The following is a 22,066-nucleotide window of genomic DNA, read 5'->3' on the forward strand; positions in this document are numbered from 1 at the left end:
GTTTTGTGTGTTCTGGCAAACACTCGAGTCAACACAAGGTGCTCGTGGGTAAGTGCACTCAGGCACTAGCATGAGCTCCACAAAAAGCATCTCACTGTTGAGGCAAACGATCCATTTTGCCATCTCTTGAGACACGAAGTTCGCCTTCATGACATTGGCTGTAAAAGATTTATCAGTCGGCTGCACTCTGTCGAGATGGGATAGTTTTTTTTCGTTTTTTTTTTAAAGAGGACTCCATTTCTTTGATGAGACCTGGATGTGAAATGAATCCACGGGTAAGTTATGGAGGTTTTTTTTTTAAGGCGACGACTAATAGTTAAAACAGGAAGAATGCGTTTTATCCAAGGTGGGAATTTATCGATGGACGCAGGAATGATGGATGTCAGGACATATGAGATGAGTGAAAAAGAAAATGCTGAGACAGACAATGATGCAGGATCAATTCAACCCAATATTTTAAAAGAAAGCTTCAATGACAGTACGTAAGGACCCGTCTTGTTTGGGGGTCACTTGCTGCATATGAATGTGTTATATGTTCTGCGGCTCTGCATTCTAGAAAGCGGCATCAATAAATAACGGCTTCACAAACCATTGATCATTAATCAATGGCGCACTTTGACACCCCCGGAACTGTCATGTAAATGAAACACGACTATCACAGTGAATCTTTTTTTAAATTTATTTTTTTATGATTAGTCATTACACCTACTGCTCAGATGCAGGAGATGCAACCCACATTCCTCAATTATCCATATCTCTCAGGACAAACACGCGCCACCCCCAGACTTGGACTGTATTCCATGACAAATTTCCCAGCTCGTCATCAACATCAACAAAAAAAAAAACACAGAAGTGGGTGAAACTCTTTACCTTGAGAAACAGATCCGAGGTGGAAAGGACACGAGAAAACCCTCTAGAGCCGGCGTTCATCCTCATCTGCGTCCAGGGTACAGTCCAGCCGAGGGAGAAGCAGCCGGCGCGGTGACAGCTGAAGAAGTAGTTGGTGCACATCCGGCAAAAAGAATCAGGTTAGCACCATCAGAAGGGGGGAGAAGAAAAAAAAAAGAAGAAGAAGAGAGGGTGTCATGGTGTCCTTAACGGTGGCTCCCCTTTTTTTCTCCCTCCTTTCATAAACCCCATTCAAAGCATCAGTGACACACTCACCGGGAGCAGACAGCGGAGATCTCCATCTCGCTGTGCTGCTACTGCAATCCCTGTGCACTGCTGATTGAGAGTGTGTGTGAGAGAGAGAGAGAGAGAGGGAGGCAGGGAGAGGGTGGGCTTGTGGGTGGATGGGTAGGTGGATGTGGCAGAGGAGATGAAGGAGGAGGGTAAAAGCTGCTGGGGAGAATCCAGAGTTAGAGAACTGCATGATCGGTGAAGACCCCCCTTCCCTACCACCACCACCACCACCACCACCCTCCCCTAACTTGGATCGTCACTGAGCTCTTATGTAATCCCGGGCGAAGATGAGCCGAAATAATAACGCATTGTGCCTTTTAATTGGATCCCCCACTTTCCCGCTCGCACATCTGACACATTGTTTATGATACATGTTGAAGCCAAGACAAGTGGCTGGAGCTGCACAAAAGGGGGGTGGGGGGGGAATGGCAAAGAGCCAGTAGGAACAGCAGCGGTAATGAGAATCTGAGACAAGGAGGAAGAAAAGAAAGTTGGAAAAAAAAAAAGTGAAACAATGAGGCAGATGATGAGGATGCATACGACAGTGGAGAAAAAAAGGTGACGTACATTTCTCTTTAAACGTGCCGTAAATCTTAAAAAAATAGGAAAGACTAAATCATAGTTTCTTTTATTCCGAAAAGCATCTTTAAGTTAAAAAAAAACAATGGGAAATGAAAGGAGTTGAACCAGATGTCAACGTGGGTGGTTTCTGTAATGAAGTGTAATCAAGTGTGGGTCAGGACCGCAGACGAGGCTCGAGGGTGGAGGCAGCATCACTTGGGGAAACAGTAGATTAGCGGAGACTTCAGGTGAACTCAGGTGTCTCCGTCACATATGAATGTCGAAGGTTGATAATTACGTTTCATCGTTTAGCCGTGAACTCCGAACTCAGAACAAAGACTGTGAGGTTTTATGAAACTGGTGCTATCGATGAGTTGTTGAACTTTAACAAAGTGTTTAAAACTGTTGATTAAAGTGTCATGAGTAGAACATGAAAGAATTTCCGGATGAAAAGTTCCACAAGGAATTGGTGTTGGGCTGATGAAGCTTCATGAAACAGTGTCATGTTGTTAAGAGGTCAGTAAGTGGCGCCATCAGTTTAAAATTATATTTCATTAGAAAAGTTGTTTAAAACAAAGGAAAATAGTGCAGAGACCGCCATCTAGTGGACTGAAAAAAATCACCCATCAATACTTATCAGTAACACTTAGCTAAACAATCATAATTATTGGCTGTTCTGAACCTTTGCAGGAGCCAAGGTCTTAACACTCTACTTATGGGTAGATTAATTTTCATGAACACTACTTTTCAATGGTCAGTAGGTGATACTCTTGAAACTACAGTCTATGATTCTGAACCATCAATTCCATGAAATCACGTATCATTTTTATATTGATTACGTCAAATCAACGGTTGGTGTTTTTTAGGATTATGCTCAGTCACTGCTGTGACGATTCTTGCTAAAACCCTTTTCATTTTATATCCAATGATCAAGGTTTGTCTCCGAGCGTCACCAATCCTGGAAAGTCTTCACCTCAAAGGGACTTGTTGTATAAACAAAGTAGGGCGTGATTACAGCTGGCTGGAGGAGGAGTGAAGTCATTCTTACGTCATGATGGACTCCGCTCTCGTAACCTTTCGTTCGATGGGATTTCAGACGGGGGAGAACTTTATAAAGTAATACGTTCAAAACATGGTCATGATGAGGGACTTACTGCATCTTGGAGAGGAAGACTTCAACATATAAAACATAAAAAAATGTTTTTCTTTTCTTAAAATTAGTTTCTCTTTTAGAATAACATTCATCAACAAATGTCATTGACACTCCTTATTTATTTTACTCCATTACTTTTACTCACCTGTAGCTAAAGTTACAAGAAAACATACTTAATAACTTAAAAACTTTAGTGTGAACATAAATGACGGCTTGTCAGCAAATACTAAACAGTTTAGTGCATTGAATGACCTAAAAAATGATTTCCTCTGCGAGGGCAACTTGAGAAGTCACACACCAGTTTGATCAGACGTAGCTTATGTAAGCAACTTGAAGCCGAACAAGAGGAAATAACGATTTCAAATCCATTTTTTCCTCCTAAAAAGGCCAATGGGAGAAGTTGCCAGCTCACTGATCTGCTGACTGCTGTCTTATTGATTTAATTGTCTGTTTTCCTCGAAGCTTCCACGGGCTTGTGGGTCCGTGACGAACGTCTGACTGAAGACCCGGCGTCTGAGGCCCATCTAAACCCGCCACAAACCATGTTGCCTCACAATCAACAGCTGAATCACACTGTGCTTAAAGAGTGGAACATTACGGCGCTGACAAGTGGGAGAAATCTCACCCTTCCCCAGTCCCTGCTCAACTACCACCTCTTTTATTGACTTGCCAAGGGCTCTGTTGGGAGTCTTGATTTATGCACTTAAACCCCCCCCTATGGTTGTAGATGACTGTCAATTAAACATTCATAATACTTGACTCGTCGACGGCAAGTCCTGCCTCGCAGGTATTTTTCAAGCTTTGTCTTGTGAGTTTGAATAATTGCAGTGAATTAAAAGAGTTATCCGAGGTTGTTTAATTTAAGCTAACATGCCAAGTGTAAGTACAGTATATGTAGAAGCGGCAGTTCTAAATCAAACTAAAAAGGAGGTCATTTTACATATAATAAAATCAATGAAACCACATCCAGGATTCCAGAAATTTCTCGCCCTCAAAGTAAAAATAGAGTGTCCTGGAATCCTTCGGTCTATATTGTCTCTTTTGAACTAACAACAGCACAGTTTGTTTCATTATTTATATAAAAGTTGATTTGAAATGTTTACCATATTGTTTGTAGAAAACACACAGAAGACTATTGACGACTATTTTTAATGTAGACTGTGTTGTGTCAAGATTTCCCTTTTTTTTGTTTTTTTCCCATCATACTAGTAAACTTTTCTACATGTAACTACAGAAAAAATCTGATTAAAACTTATTTTAAGAAATCTGTTTGCAAACAAAGAATAAAACCTAACCATCGCCAATGCAATCAAAGCACTGGCTCTCATTGGACGATGTAGTAATATTAGGTATGATTGAGCATCTTTTAAAGTAAAAATGTTATTTAACCAATTTTTTTTCAATCAACCAACATGATAAAAACTAAAAATGTAAAACATGAATCCAGTGTTCAGATACTTTTACAAAATTCTGGAAAGATTACATACTTCACTGTAGCCATCGGCCAGTTCTAGCGAAAAATAAATGATTTTAATATTGTTTATTCTATTGTTTGACCTGTTAAAGGGCAACTGATGTAAAAACCAAACTCTCCTGACTCACTCACATTTTTCAAAGTGTTCCTCCCCAAGATGCAGTAAGCCCCTCATCATGACCATGTTTTGAACTTATAAAGTTCTACCTGTCTAAAATCTCGACGAACGAGAGGTTACGAGTTGTGATGGTCTGATGACGCTTCATGAAGCAGTGTCATTATTTTCCACTAGATTGCGGTCTCTGCACTACTTTCCTTTGTTTTGAACAACTGTTCCAATGAATGACCACATCATTTTTAAACTGATGGCGCCACCTACTGACCTCTAAACAACATGACACTGTTTCATGAAGCTTCATCGGTCCATCACTAGTTACGAGAGTGGAGTCTGGTATTATGTAACAATGCGATTTGCTCCTCCTGCACCTACTTCTTTCTTCATACATGTCTATTGGAGGTTGAGACTCAATGGATAAATGACGCTGTGTGACAAACATTAATGCCCAACATGAAAGATTAGATATTGCAAAAATTAACAGTGAATAATACTTAACTGTGAGAAAGTGACTCAGTGGTTTAGTAACTAAAAAGCATAAGAGGTGAGAGACTGAACGAAGAATGATTATGGGAAGTCGGTCATCGAGGAAAAATGTCACTTGGAGTTGTATTTTTTTGCACCATTAATGTGAAATTGTTTTTTAATCTTGTTCCCAAATCTAAAGAGAGAGGCGCTCGCTTCTCAATTAAACCTTTTGATGCTCCTGGTCCAGCCAAAGAAGCGTGAAAAAAGGATCACTAGTTTAACATTTACTAGTCTACGTCCTGTGTGACAACAGACTCAGACACTCAGGCCATGCATCAGCCTCAAGACCTCGCTGCCATGGCCTCTTGGAACCGTGATGGATGAGCACTTGATAAACACGGGTGCTCAGAAAAAAAAAAAAAAGACGCTTCGTCGCTCTTCTCTGGTCTTTGGAAAACGATCGATAAAACCTGAAACTTTCCCGGCACCACCTCACCTGAGAGTCAATGAGTGAGTCACACAGTGAGTGGATTAGTGAGCAACTTAGACTAAATCGTAAGAAGAGGGTGACGATCCCGACGCCCATCGGGCAGAGGCGGAACACTCTCCTGCTCTGCCTTTGAATTTCAAGTTGCAGCCAGAAGAGGAATCTCATGCGGAAATTTTAAAGGCACCTTAGGTTTGAGAGTGAAAATAATAATAAAAAAACAAAGTGCTGAGGCCCTTGTTCTAGATAAAAGGAAGAGAAGCAGACGTTTCTTAAAATATCGAAAAAAATCAAGTCCCATGCTGTGACAAAAACTTTTTTTTTCGGATAATTTAACAATTCTTCAGAGGGATTCTCAGTGGAAGATGGGAAAGTGCGTCGTCAAACGTTTCTCTCAGATCTGCAGCACATCCCCAGGTGAGAACCGGATGTTTATATTAGCATATGAAACAGCAGACGCCAGTAAACATAGATTTTTATCTATTCTGCAAAATGATGCACGACTATTTTCTTTTTTACTGTATGCAGCGAGCACGAGGAGGAGGAGGAGGAGGAGCCCTAAACACAATCACTGACATTGAAACACTCTTTGCAACAGTCTCATGTCCTCTTTAAGAAATAAATAATATGAAGAATACGTCAGAGAATGGAATCAAAAGCAGAACGAGGAGTCAGCAACAGAAGACGTTGAGTCACATGCAGCCCTGCACCTGCATTAGTGCGGCAGCTGTGGACTACAAATGAGCTGCTGCAGCAAAAGCAAGAAACTTTTAATAAAACGCTTTGGTTCTGATCGACTGGAGTTCTGGGTCGACGTGGTGTCATTAGAGGGAAGTGGAAAAGGCGGGTTTTGCCTCACGTGTTGGTTTTTTCATTAGAGGTTTTCACGTCAAAGTTGGATGTTAAAAAACATTGTTCCTGTTTTATTTGTCGGTCCAAATAGTTTGTTCAGAGTTCAACTGGTAATCTGACTGGTGAATAATGTGAATAATTCTGGATTTATCTAAGGTAAAGTAAATTGAAGTAAAGTTAAGCATAGCAAAGCAAAGTAAATTAAAACAAGTTTTACTTTTTTCATTAAGTTAAGTTATTGCACTATTTAGATTTTAATAAATATTAATAATATTATAATAATTCATTTTATTTATAAGGCGCCTATCACAGCAGTATATTTCCAGGAGTTATTAATATGCAAGTCAAAAAATAACTTATCTTCGTACAGCACATACCAAATGAAGATCTATGTGAGGCAAAAAAAAGGAAAAAAAACATAAACTAAATGAACATTTAGTCTTTAAGAAGACTATCCTATGGACTTCGTTCATAGAATACTCACAACTTGTGGCGATAGCAGAAGAACAGGGGAAACCGTTATTATTATCAGGAAACTCTAAAGAAAAAAATAAGGGTTAGAACCTCCCTTAAGAGAGTGAGTTTTTTTTCATATGTAATCCATTAATTCTGCATGTAAAACATTGAACCCATAACTTAATAGCGTTTCATTGTAATGCTAGGATTGGTTGAGTATCCCAGATCAACTTGAAGTATCTCCTGCTGCTGAAGTCTTTCAAACACTGCAGCATGACATGTCGTGTCAGATAAATGACGATACACTTTCTTTATCAAGCATGAGTGTTCTTTACTTCGACCAGTACACATTGGTAATTGCTTGTAGTGACTTATTTACTACACACTGTGCGTCTGTATCTCCTGGGATTCCTTTCAAACACGGCTTAATCTGGCACAGGCTCTCAGGAACAGCATGATCCTGCTGGACTGACGACAAGCTAAAAGGAGTAAAAGAGTTTCTGGCATCTTCTTTGTGGATAATACAAATGTTGAACCAGAATCCTCTTCAAATGTGATTATGATGGATTGATAATGCTAGGATGATAGGGACCATTCGATCTTCGTGTGGAGAGGAAAGAGTCCTTAGTATATGAGTCTGAGGTAATAGTTGACTATTACCTTAATAAAAAAAATATATAAATAGATGGATTTAAAACATTTTCCTGACTGAACACAATGTCTTTCTTTCTCTTATTTTCCTGAATGTCACTAGTGTTTTTATAACCAAAATTTGAATGTGTTTGATGATCTGAAACAAAAATAAATAAGAATGACATGCAAAAAATATGAAACCATGAAGGGGGGAAAATACTTAATTTACACAGTATACTGTGAATACTATTGATATTGGTACAGATTATTTTACTTTTCCTGGGAAAATTGGAGTTGATAAAGAAAATAAAAGAAAAAGAAGAAGACGAATATGATGAAGAAGAATAAGATGAAGAAGAATAAGATGAAGAAGAATAACAAGAAGAAAAATAAGTAGAACAAGAAAAAGAAGATGAAGAAGAAGAAAAATAAGTAGAAGAAGTAGAAGAATAATAAGTAGAAGATGATAAATAAGTATTAGAAGAAGTAAAAGAATATAAAGAAGAAGAAGTTTAAGAAGAAAAATAAGAAGTAGAGGAAGATAAAGAAGAAGATAAATAAGTAGTCAAAGAATATAAATAATAATATAAGAATATAAATAATAATAATAATAAGATAAAGAAGAAGATAAAAAAAGTAGTAGATTCAAATATTGTATTATGTATATTGTATTATTATAGTATGTTCATCATCATCACAATCATCATGATCAACATATTTCATAAAATGTATACATAATATTTATGTATGTAAAATGTATGAAAAAAGTTCAGATCCCCATTCCAGCGACAGAATTCGGGAAATTGTTTGTTTATGAACAACATCCAACATAGAAATAGTTGTTTACATCCACTGTTTAGAAACAATAATGTGAATGTGTCTGTCGGGCTCAGTAAAGTTTCCAAGCTCAACTCTCTCATCGACGGCTCGAGACTCGAACATCACTTTGAGTCTCAGTCGTGCTGCTGTCAGCATGTGGTCTCTGGAACGAAGAGGAAGAGTCTCAGTCACATGGGCCGGGACTCCACCATCATTAATTTCAAAATGACCCAGATTTGATTTGCTCCTGGTCTGTGTCAACACCGACGGCTCACTTGAAAATGAGGAACGGTCTCAGAGAGACAGTTCTTTTGGATGAACACGTCCTGACTTCTAATCACAAACAATGCACAGGCTGGAGGTTTGTTTGTTACCATGGCAGCTGATTTTGTCGCAACAAATCTGCCACTTCTGCTTTGTAATCTTGAAAGAAAAACACACACACGCACATCTGGAGTGCTTTTGCAGAAAATAATGTTCTGTATTCAAGTTCTCAAAGGCAGTCAAAGATTCTCAACCATCTTCTTCATCGTCATCATCATCATTATCTCCATCTTCGTCATGGTCCTGCTCGTGGTCGTCATCCTCTTCCTTTTTCTATTCAAAATCCTCATCTTCATCGTTATCGTTCTCATCATCATCATCATTCTCATCGAAACCCTCACCATAATCATCATCATCATCCTCATCTTAATCTTCATCTTGATTATCTTCATCCTCATCTTCATCTTCATTACCATCATAATCACCCTTCTTCATTGTCATTGTCATGATCTTTATCATTATTATTATCATCATCATCATTGTCATGGTCCTGGTCATCGTCGTTGTCCTCTTTCTATTCCTCATCTTCAAAGCCTTATCATCCTCATTATCATCATCATCATCATCATCATCATCGTAACCATCCCCATATTCATCCTCATCATCATTATTACGATCATCATAGTCATCTTTATCTTCTTCGTCATCATCTTAGTCATCGTCATCATCATCCTCATCTTCATATTCATCTTCTACCTCATCCTCACTGTTGTCATCATCATCATCATCGTAACAATCCCCATATTTATCCTCATCATCATTATTACAATCATCATAGTCATCTTTATCTTCATCCTCATCATCTTAGTCATTGTCATCATCTTCATCTTCATCTTCAACCTCATTATCATCATTATCATCATCATCGTAGCAATCCCCATATTCATCCTAATCATCACTATTACAATCATCATCGTCATCTTTATCTTCATCGTTGTCATATTAGTCATCGTCATCATCATCTTCATCATCCTTATTTTCATCTTCCACCTCATCCTCATTTTATCCTCATCCTCACCATCCTCATCTTCATCGTCATCCTCATTACCATTATTATCACCATCCTCATCTTCAAAATGATCATCCTTTTTATCTTCATCATCCTTATCTTCATTCTCTTTATCATCCTGAATCTTTCCATCGTCAATCTTTCCATCCTCATCTTCCTCCTCATCCTCATCACCATCATCATTTTCATCATCTATAGCATAATCAATATCTTCATCATAATCATTCTTATTTTCTCTCCTAGTGTTCAAACCTCTAAAGTTATCTAAATTTAGGATAACAAATGTATAAAGTATATTTTATATCATAATGCATTGCATTAATAAAAATTAAAAATAGATAAAACCTTCATAAGATTTTCAAGGTGAACCCTGAGGAGACTCCAGTAGTAGTTGTGTAGGACGACAGAAAGTGTATAAAACCAGAGTAAACACAAGTCACACATATAGAAAATACATTTGAATGCGTGCGGATTAAAAGAGCGGTTTGACCGTCTATTCCAGAAGAATACAAAGAACACTGAGATTAATGCACGGCTGGTTTTAATCTCAATAATTGGCATGTTGACAGGCAGAGATGTGGGTGTGTAAATATATTTACATTTCAGGCTTTGTGTATTTATAGTTTACTTACATATGTAGATTATGCACAGTGACAATCAAAACCTGGAAGCAGAGGAATTCATTGTCAGACGGAACCATGAATATATATGAGTTATTCAGTTCTGTGGTTAACTATTCATTCACTGGTTATAATACACTTTATCCTTGACTTATTGGTACAAGTTATTTTTTAAATAGAGCGTCTTTATCCTCATACCTGAAAATAATTACGTGTTTTATCCTTTGCTTTAAATTCGTAAAAAAGAAAAAAAAGAAAAAGATACTTAAACTATAACTGCCTCCTAGTATTGGGGAGGGGTCCCTGGGCAGACCCAAGAAAAATGAAATAGACTGATAGAGATTTTCAGATCAGGAACTCCTGCATCTTTCAATACCTTGAATAATAATAGATTATGCTCTTATGACCCAGTTTAACCTTCATCTGTTAATATTAAATTCATCTTCCGTGTGTGTGTACTGTGAGTGTACTGTACATCTAGTGTAAAGTACTTCTTAATAATTCCAATGTTGTAGATATAATATTTTACTGGAGAAAATAGAACCCATGAGTATTTGAGTGAGTAATATGTTAATATTAAATTGATCTTCCATGCGAGTGTACTGTACATCTAGTGTAAAGTACTTCTTAATAATTCCAATGTTGTAGATATAATATTTTACTGGAGAAAATAGAACCCATGAGTACTCGAGTGAACTTTACTGTGTGGAGGAGGTGATGGAGGAGAGGACGACAAGTATAAGTTAATTCTGATTAACCTCAAATTCTTTATTAAGTGTAAAGTGTAAGCAGATAAAAATGAGGTTAGAGGAGAGACGGGCCATTTAATATCCTGAGGGCCAGATTATATACTGCGACTGGAAGCCAACACTAGAAGCCAATCAGCCCAGTAGAAATATATAATATAACAAATGAATAAAAAAAAAAAAGGAATTATGGCGTGACATTTTATTAAAGAAATGTGTTTATTTTACATGAAAAAAAAACATCTGTCAAAAAATTTACTTGAGAATTTATGTTGAGGAAAAATAAAAAATACTTACAAAATTGACAATTTAAGAAATAAGACAAAAAATAATAATAAAAAAACAAACATGTATGGTTTTGTTATTTTCTGAAAAAAAAGCCATCAGAGGCATTTCTACAGGTTCATACTTTGACCTCATAAGGACCCCATTAATACAGCCAAGGGCCGCTTGTGGCTGAGTTAGTGACTTCATCACTTCTAGAGCATCACTGTTCTCCGCCCGAGCTGGTTATCTGTTGATCTTTCAGTTACTATTTCTCGATGTAAATCTACTTGTTGATGGATGTGTAATAACAGTAATGATCATGTAATTACTCATTGAGATCAGTCCCTCCGACGAAGTTGTTAAATTGTATATAATGATACGTTTTCCTTATAAAAATCTTCTTACATGATCATTAATTACACATTTATTCCTGCCGTCGCTCTGTCTCTGCCGCACGTCACTTGTTTTCAGCTAATTTCATTGAGGATTTAATAATGACAGCTCTGAATCACTCCCCAAATAATCTGTCTCACTTCATACACCCTTGAGATGAAGCTGCGAGCGGCGTTACCAGAGAGAAGCTGTCAGATCTGTCAGGAGCAGTAGTGGAAGTGCTTAGTCATCAGTGTGTTTACACATTACGCTTCTGTACACCCACTACACTTCTGTCTGGGGACCCAACATTCAATGCTGCGGCGTTAACTCGCCGGCTCCCCACCTCCCAACACTCCATTTATGTGCTCGCAAAAAACAAAAGTTCACGACGCCTCAGTGTTTTAAGAATATCAAGCAGTATTTCAACAGAAGAGCAATACTGTGAGCTGGTCTTTGATGGTGATGTCCATGAAATTGGTCTTTTATTTCACAAAGTTGTGAGCAGACGGGTAGAAATACTTTAAGATATTGTAAGGTTAGAGATAACGATGAAGGAATTGAACCTGTTCTTGGGTCTTATGGTGTCAGAATGTCACTGTAAAGCGGAAACATTACGACTCCTGCTACCTCGATAAATTCCAGCAAACCTTCATTTCTCATGAATTCTTGAGGTACAATATTGTTGATGTTAAAAATGTATATGATTTGGCTGCTTTGGCTACTTAAAAAAGACTTTAGAATAAGCGTTCTTACCTTGATGCTCATTTTTATTTTAAAGCTCCACTTCTGGGAATCAGAACCTTGTTTTCTTCCCCCATAATGTGTTCCACATGTTCCAATAATAACACGGTAATTTGACCTTTTGTTTTTCATTTTTACTAATTTAGTTATTTGGTTGTTTCATTTCATTTTAATTCAATTTTATTATTTTATTTGAAGTATAAACTAATTCCAGAAAGATCTTAAGACAGTTTACAATTAAATAATAATAATAATAAGCAAGCGTCTGGCAGCAGTGGTGAGGATAAAATGTCCTCTTATCAGGCAGAAACCTTGAGTAGATCCAGACTTAGTGTGTGACCGGCAGAGCGGGAGAAGAGAGACAGGGGGGATGGAGAGAGAAGATCAGGGAAATTATGGAGGACAGTGTAGAGCAGGGGCAGCAGACCAGACCAGGAACTTGGAGAGGAACATGGAGAGGTTCCTGGATCAGGTCGCACTATCAAGTATTGCTGTGTATTGGAAAGAAGTTTGCGATACGATACGTATCACGAAACAGTGGCAACAATAAGATATGCTGCGATATATTGCAATACTGCTGGAACAAGGTGTATTTGTAGTATTGTCCGAGTACTTGACTCTGGTGTTGTAAAAATAACAGACCACATGACTCTTGACAAAGTCATAACTGCTTTCATTTGTTTTAAAATCAAAATATGTCCAAAAATCAGCTTTAAAAACTGATGGAGTTCCATTGGATTTAGGAAGGTTTTGTCATTAGGATTGTACGATGCACAACCAGGAGAAAATCATTCAGTTAAATCAACCTTCACGCGCGTGTGTTGCACATTTTTGATTAAAATAATTAGAATGAAAATTATATTTACATAGCACTTTATAGAAATTCAGAGTCAAATGGTGCTTTACATTAAAACAAACGTGATTAGTTCAATAATGGCAGATTAAAAATGGTGATTAAAGGGGAACTAATTACAAACTCCAACTCTCCTTATTACTTTATAAAGTTGAAATCTCAGCGAAGGAGAGGTGACGAGAGCAGAGGCCATGATGATGTAATAGTGGCTTCACTCTTCCTCCAGCCAGCTGTAATCACGACCAACTTTGTTTATACAACGTGTCCCTTGGAGGTGGAGACTTCCAGGATTGATGACGTGAGCTGACAAACAGACAGTAAACCTCAACATCACAACATGTTACCCTAAAATTCCTAAAAATATATTAATAAAATGACAATAAAATAACGTAAATTGCATTTTAATTCAATTGAATAGTTCAGTTCTGCCCATTAAGGGCTGAGAACTGCTGGACTGATCGGCCACGTTTGACCCAAAGGCTCGATCTGAAGCAGGACAATACGCCAGGATGGCAGATGCCTTCATGTTTTTGTCACATTGAAATACACCTCATCCATCATCAGAAGTGGCACATGTTGAAGTGTTCAGAGCAGCATGTGCAGGGAGGAAAAGAACAAGACCGATGTTTTACTTAGTGTTCAGTTCAGCAGAAAATGCAGGTTAAGAAACACACATCAAGCTGAATTATAGGTCGTCGCACTTTATTGATCGCTGACAGCCTTGAATTCAACTAGAGCAGAAACTATCATTTTTCTTTTAAAGTAACACTTCTGGGTTTTTACCATGTTTAGCTTGATGCATCTTCTTACCGTCAGGGGGGCAGTTATTGTTTATTCATGGGTGTCTAAGTTACATTCATCATGCGAAGAGAGCCCGAGCAGCTGAATCGCACGTCCTTATTTCTGGTGGGTCGACACACAGGATCGCTGGAGCAGAAGCACACAAACAACCTGAGCTAATGATACTCTTTATTTATTATTGATGGCTGCCCGGGCCAAAGCAAGAATGCAAGTGATCAAGGAATGGGCTAAATTAGACAAGAAGAATGTTCAGTAATGAATCCACAAGCTGCATCCTCCCTTCAGAACTCCAATTATTCTCACAGCTAAATAATTAAATATAACATGACAGAGCTTAACTGTGACTTGACTGGACTAATAAAAGGTGTTCCACGATTATCCTATTTGCTCTACAATATAGATCTCTTTATATAGATTTTGCGCACATACTCAGAATGTAGTGCAAAATAAATAAATAGTACATTTGTTTGTTTGTTTAACTTTATTTTAACACGATTAAATCCTTAAAGGGCAACTAATATGTTGATTTAAGTGCGTCCTAAATAGATCTTGGACCTCTATTGTACTCATCAGTATTTGTCTGTTTGTACAAAACTCTTTTCAATTAAATATTTACTAAATACTAAATACTAAAATATGTGCCTAAGTCCCACCCATTGAATTCACTTGAGTTTTCTGGAGATTAAATATTGTTCACAATAATCACACCTACTCTGTTGTAAGTGGTCAAGTGTTGAGGTTTGTCACTTTCCCTAATCAACTGTAGTCTTATTTCAACTGTATAGTGTCTTGAGATAACTTTGTTATGATAAGACACTTTAAATAAAATTGAATTGAATTGAATTGATCAATCACGGAAGATTCCACCTCTGAGAGACTTGTTGTATAAACAAATCAGGGTGTGATTACAGCTGCCTGGAGGGGAGGGAAGTTAATATTACGTCATAATGGACTCCGCTCTCGTAACCTCTTATTCGCCCACATTTCAGACGGGGGAGAATTTTATAAAGTAATAAGTTCAAAACATGGTCATGATGAGGTACTTACTGCATCTTGGAGAGGAAGATTCAACATTTGAAACTTGTGAGTGAGTCAAGAATGATACGTTTTGAAATGTGTTGCCCTTTAGAAATACATTTTGAAATGCAACTTGTAATAACATGTTTAAAGTGCTAATACTTTTACTCTTGTTTTCTGATTCTAGCTCTTAGGTAAAAGGGTTAAGGGATAGTGAGGTGGTCTATTCCCATCAGGACACTTGATGCTATATTCCGTGGTCTGACTCACATATTTACCCGTGCACCATAAGAAATTGCCGTGCAAAAGTCACTTGCATCATCTTTGGTTTCACGTCTCTCTTGCTCACACAGCTGGATTGCAGCGCGACACGAGTGGATGATTTAGCCGGAGACAGTCAGGAGGGAGCTCGAAGCCGGAGTGAGTGAGTACGCATGAGAAGACATACACACATCAATGTGTAACTCACACGGTCATAAACCTTCTCCTAATATCTGGTGTTACTGTGACTCAGCAAGAGCACTTTCAGGGATGGTAACCATGGGATTAATTGAAACACAAAAATGGGAAATAAAAGTGGAGATCTTCCGCACAGAGAGCAAGACCGTAGGCCGGGCGTACAATTTCCTCTAATTGGGAGGAAATAATTACAGTGGTGTGACTTGGGTCACAGAGAAATAGGTGCTTGTGTCATGACAGGTATCCAATTAAGTAAATAAAGATATGTTGTTGCAAGAACAGGAAGGACCTATTTAGAATATGTCACGCATCCAACAACGCTTTTCAGAAGGGTGAACAGATTTGACTGAAGAAACATGTTTGAAAAACCAACGCAGCAGAGTCATAATGAAAGTTGCTTTAGAGAAGCAAGACCGTAAAAGATATATATATACCTTCTGCCCGGCGGATGCAGCCAGCATACTAATGTTGCCGAGATGAATTCAGAGACAGCGGGAGTTGTTGACTTGCCACAAATGATGTTTCTTGCTCTTCAATGAGTTTTTTCAAACGGTATTTACAACTGGAGAAGCTGATTCTGCAAACAAAGAGGGATAAGTGGATGGAGGTTATATCCTTCAACATTAAGGAACTGGTGGATTTAATGTTCATTTATCTTAAGAAAACGATGCCTTGAAAATATAACAGTGGATGAAAATCAATATTCAAGTCTCTCGTTGGCAGAAGGAACCTTAGTTGCTAAGAAACTCTAGTGGCCCCGGATCAAAAATAAACGCTGTTCCTCTTAGAAATGGGTAAAATTAATGTTTAATATCACTTGAAACCCATGCCTTCATGTAGTTAATTAATACATCAGCTTGATTTCAGTTTATTGTAGATTATTAAACATGGTAATACTGATTATATATTTTGTTCGACAACTACTATATATAGTATCTTTTAATCTTATATATAATATCTATATATATATATAAGATTAAAATTAGCTTCTAATTTGATTTAAATAACAATAGAAAGGATCTTTCAGGACAGCAGGAAAGTGGGCAACAAACCTGGCAAATACATTTTGTAGTGGATTCCATTTCAAGTTTAAGACTAAGTGCTGTCCCGATACTCAAAAGTTGAGGAAAGAGTACGGGCTTTCTCAGTTCTAAGATTCTACAGGACCTCCATTGACAGTAAATGGTATCCCAGAATGCATTACGCATCGAGGGTGGGGAAAAACCAGGAAAAATCTGAGCTAGAAAGGTGTGTAAAAAATACAAAAAAACCCCACTTGGTTGTTCTAGTTTAATGTCTTTTTATAGATGACATACCATAACCATACCATAACCTTTTAAGGTGTGGACGAGCCAGTGCTGGTTCTGGCCTTACTTCCTTACCTCAACTGTCGCTTCTGTTTAAGGGAACACTTCATTACAGGTTTAACCAGAAACAAGGCCATCAGAATTTGATTTGTGAGCTGCATTTAATACCTCAAAGGATTTCCCTCCCCTCTATCGATCAATCCAAATGAATGAAAGAATGCCACCTTCAATCCAGACCTGAGTGACTTCAGCCTGGATATTACTTGTGTTGCTCTTCTCTCAGCCTGCAGAGAAACTGACATACACTGTGTTTCCCAGTCTATGTGAAGTGAGTCTCCTTTGAAAGCAACTGTTTTCGGATTCTTCTTTCGGTTTCCTTATTGACTGACTCTCAATATTTATTAAAAAGTATGACTTCATAAGTCACTCTGTAGGTTTTTTTGTGTGATAAAACAGATGTAAATAAGCTCCTTACTTAGACTTAGGAAGACTTTTACCATAGATATATTTCTGATATTACTATTTTTATTGTTATTATCTACGATCAAATTAGGGCCCTTTATCCCTTTTTTTCTGGCTCGACAGCCCATTATGAAATATACGGTGGCCTGTGAGGTAAATAGTCCACACCGTCTCTAAGTGCATCGACCAATGGTCACCGGCGATGTCTCTACAATCAACCAATCGGAGTGGATCAAATGACCGCATGGAAGTTAACGGTGAGTTTATTCTACCAGAACGCGACCATTAGGAGTCACGACTGTCTGTTGGGTGTATTAATGTTTTATTACCTAATGCACTTAAGCTTTTGTATAAATTATTCATGGCTAAACAGCTACAGACATCCAGAGTGACTGATGTTCTTCCTGTATTGTATCTTGGACACACTGCCTGTTTTTGTTTTTTTGGTCGCTGTGGAGGAAGTGTTAAGGACTTTGCATAATGAACTGAAGAAAAAAATGTTGGCTTAAAACCTTTTTAATATGCTGAAATTCTATTGATAAATGCTTGAAATGCGAGGATACTTTTCCCAAAACACTTTGTATCTACTGGATTTGTCTTTGCTCCTCCTCGAGCTGAAGACAAATTGTAAACATAGGAGCTCAAAGAAGAGCTGAAGACAGAGAAAGTAAAACAGGTAAGCCGCCGCGATGCTGCGTGACAAAAATACAGATGACCCTGGCTTTTGTTGCGCCCGACAAGACGACGGATGATTGTACACCGCACTCGCATGTTCACCTGCTCCGTTCAGCTGTCGTCGAATATGGTCTGTTGCCGAGGGAGGTCTTCGTCTCTTCTGTCGTTGAGAGCGCAGCTGCTCGCGCTTGTTGCTGCATTCCATCGTGAATCATTAGCTCCGCTGAGGAACATTGCAGCAGCTCTGATTATTTGGGAACTTTCATCCGGCGGCACTCAGGCGTGCACACAATAAAAACCACCCACTGTGTCGCACTGGAGGGCTACTAATGTACCTGTAGCTGTGTCCAACACATATTGTTCCTTAAACGTTTAATCCACTGACCAATTAGTCCGGTCATGGCTCCGTCCAGATGGTAGAAAAACACATCTTTCTGAGTTGATCCGATCCAAATCCTAACTGTGGTTAAAGTGCCTGCGCTGTAGGTAGTTTTTTTGGCAGGTCAGTTTATCTCCTGCTCAAAAGTCAGCCATGAACCTCTTTTTTGTCCGAATGGCCAGGATTTATTGTCTCCTCGTCACAGTAAGCCCTCCTTCAAGAGGCTATTTTTAAGGTTATGGTAGGATTCAGCCAAGTTATTATTGTCATCAGCAAAAGCAGAGGCAGACTTGCATTTATTCCAAAGCCATCTCCTGGAGACTGCCGGTTCTTGGACGGCCAGGGAGAGCTCCCTGACTCAATTTCCAGACCATTTGTGCCAATTGTAGAGAAAAGCTATTGGAAGCGGCTGCTGATGTTGCTCGCATGATCCAACAGGGCAAAAGTCCTCCGTGAACATCCTGCTGAGGAGAAGAAAAAACTCTAAACAATTCTATTGACCTGAAATAGCAGATAAGGATACGTGAATCCGCATGGGTATAGTTTTTATTGAAGTATTCCTGTGATTATCAAAATAATACAATCGTAACCATCATTTCAAATGGGCTGCCTGGCACTGTAGACAATTAAGTTGGTGGTGATTTTGATCTAAAAGTTCAGCTGCTGAACAAACATACACCAGAGAGAAGTGGATGATGGTCAGAACAATTCGCTGGTGGGATATCATGTTTGGTAAACATGTGCAATAAGAAAGTGGACTCTGAAAATAATGACACCGCTTCATGAAGCTTCATCAGACCATCACTAGTTCATCTATGGTTCAAGCTGCCGTCGTCCATGTGGATTTCTTGACGGTGAAATACAAATAATGACCGGAAACACTTAAGGTCTAGACCAAAACACGCGAATCATCAAACAATACAAGCAACTTTTATCAGTCCTTTATTGTAACCGATCCTCAATGTACACAGTCATGAAAGAGTTTTTAGTGAACATTCCTCTATGACAGAGGAACCTACACTTTCAGGTCACTAGCTACTTTTGAAACGAACACACCCGAAATCTATCTTCATCAAACATAAGAACATACCTTATTATTCTGCATTTCTGGACTAAAGGCTGTGTATTGGCAAGAACCAGCAATAGTATGTATCACGATACATGTGTGAGTTTGACACTACAATATATTTAGATACTGTAGGAACACAATATATTATTTCTTTTGAAGTATTTAATTGTAAAAAAAAAAATCATTAAGGCATAGTTAACATACATGCCATTACATGCTGAACATCATAACTGAATCGTACAACAAATAAATACTTTCTCTAATTAAATGTGAAAGTGTTTCTTAAAATATTGGCAAAAAATGTAAACATATATTAACAGTCTCAAACAACCTGGAGCAACATGCAATACACAGTATGCGTCAGTGCGTATTTTTTTACTTAAGATTTTAGTGGAGGAAGACATGCCCAGATTTCATACTGCAGATCACAAGGCTCTTCTCGATTTCTCCACTGTCTAACTTGGTTTTACAGCTAAATTGGTGCCGAGTCTTAAATCGCACACTTCTCTAAGTGCACTGCTTTACAGTTAACAGCTGGTGTCTGCTCCAAAGCGCTTCGTAAGTGGCGTAGCTTCCGTATTTGTATAATTTTCCTCTTTGAGTAAGTTCCAAAATTGTGCATGAGCCCTGGCCTTAAAAGGATAGTTCATGTAAATGTGCATGTAACTCATTTTCCTTTTCATTTCCTCAGATCATTAAGTTGCAGCGATATTTTGATTTAAAAAACATTAACTTAGCTGATCATATTGACCAGTTTGTCTTTTCTTTGCAGTTCTTAATGAAGCACCTTCTACATGTTGGTCAGATCTGTTAAAAAATGCCAAGTCTAGCAGCCACTTATAGTCACAGTGTGGCTTGTATTCTGCATGTATAGCGTCGAGTAGAAAATATTTTTTCTCCGGACAGAGCTCTCGAAATTTCTGCAGGAATTTCCCTCTACTCAGACGTCTCACGTCAGTGTGTAGCAAGAGGTCAGCTGCAGTCAACCTCCTTTAGATTCACTCGGAACAGTCGTCTCTGAAGAGGTCTCACTCGAAAAGAGGATTTTTGTCGCCAGATCCATTATATCTTTCATGTTTGGCATTTTAGCACATAATGCTTTTTAGTGTATTATAGAGCGGTAATTAAGGAAGTCAGGGAAAGCATCGTGCTGCCTGCACTGGGAAACAAGTTCATTCCAGTGGCTCACAATATTGGGGGATAGTTTGTGTTTATTGACGTCATTTTACACTTAAAAAAAAAAAATTACGGACTGATATATGTTTTTTAAAATTTTTTAAAGTTTTGTTCATTGTTAAAAGCTTATTTTTTGCATCCATATCTGAAAGCACAATCAGGATAGAAATGTATTACTGGGCTGTATCTGTCGAAGAGACAACTGCTGTAGGAAAAACTTTCAGCAACTGAAGTTGCCAATTTAAAGTACGTCTTGATAATTTAAGAGATTGGATTAAAGATTTTTTTTTAAATCTCAAAACAAGGAGTTTGCTCCATCAACTGAGACCCTTTTTTAAATAATATTTACATCTTGAAAGCACTTATTTTGTTTCTTGATGGAGTGAAACACACAGAATGATGCTTCAGTGGCTGCCTTTGCTTTTTAATTAAGCTGAGTGATTTTAGTTCCCTCAACTTTCTCTTTTTCAGCTCTCTTTTTAGAGGGGGGGTCAGTGTAGTAATTTGGCGAACATTTACCTTCCTTGAAGTAGCATCGATTGCTTAGCAAACCGGAAGAATATATTTTGAATAAGAAATGGTGAAGAGAAAGTCCTCCTCCCATTTTTTTTTTTTTATATATCCCTTTTTTTGTCAATTTATACTCGTCTTAAAACCCACTTTTATACCCTGGCTTTTAAAAAAGCAAAAAACAATGTAGTTGATTTAGTACCTTTTACATGTTTTATTTGTTTTATTTGCTTTTATTGTGTTATCTTACTGGTTTGAACCGTTTTTATTTTGGGCAGGTTTAATGTTCTTTTACAGAACTTTGTGTCAACTGCTGTTGTTCTAAATTGCTCTATATATAAAGTTGAGTTATCCATTGGAAGGCTAACCGGCTATTATTGTATCATATTTTTTATGTGATCTTCTCCAACCAGCTTCGCCATCGACTGGTCGCTCGCAAAGAAGAGAAACATGAAGAAATTGCCAATAAAAAGGTTTAAAAATGTGCTCAGAGATCAATAAACAAGTTTAGAGATCATTGTGGGAATACCAGTAAAAAGTCATAAATCAGGCAGCACAGATTCAACTAGACAAGAAACTTTTAGAATAAAAAATACTGGATCAGCTCCACTAAGCACAGACGTAGTATGGACTTGTGTTATGGTTGTAACATTGTTTACTTCCATATGGTTGTTTTCTCCACAACACACCAGTAAAACAATGACATTGTGATGTTTGTTGAAAATAGAAATGTAAACACTAGACTGCTAGAAGATTGCTGTTCTCCTACGGTCCGACCTCAAGGATAGTCACAAGGACGCCGGATCTGAGGAGAATCCCTCCGCATGGGAATGATGGATGTGTTTGCAAAAGCCAGACTCCTGGAATATGAATCGATAAGGATGCATCAGCCAGAACAGGGATGGAGCCATACAGTCGTAATTTATTCATCAATGAAACAGCGGTTATGAATACCTTACGGAAACCTCGCTGTTCTGGTGTACAGAAGCCCTGGCACCATATTAGACGCATCTCGAGTCCAAACAATGCATCTACAATAAATCACTTAAGATTCTTCCTCTTACCTGATTAGCATT

At 38.1% G+C, this 22,066-nt stretch overlaps 1 protein-coding gene across 2 annotated transcripts in view; it reads right to left on the minus strand.

Annotated features, from left to right (window-relative positions):
* insyn2ab (inhibitory synaptic factor 2Ab) overlaps positions 1 to 1,096 on the minus strand; it is a 28,588-nt gene extending 27,492 nt beyond the window's left edge. For both annotated transcript variants that reach the window (XR_015712973.1, XM_087802220.1), the window contains exon 1: positions 871 to 1,096. The gene's annotated coding sequence lies outside the window, so the exon portion shown is untranslated. The remainder of the gene's footprint in view (positions 1 to 870) is intronic.
* Between the last annotated feature and the right edge of the window lie 20,970 nt (positions 1,097 to 22,066).

The sequence above is a fragment of the Callionymus lyra genome, chromosome 11 (assembly GCF_982586985.1).
Source record: "Callionymus lyra chromosome 11, fCalLyr1.hap1.1, whole genome shotgun sequence".
Lineage (NCBI taxonomy): Eukaryota > Metazoa > Chordata > Actinopteri > Syngnathiformes > Callionymidae > Callionymus > Callionymus lyra.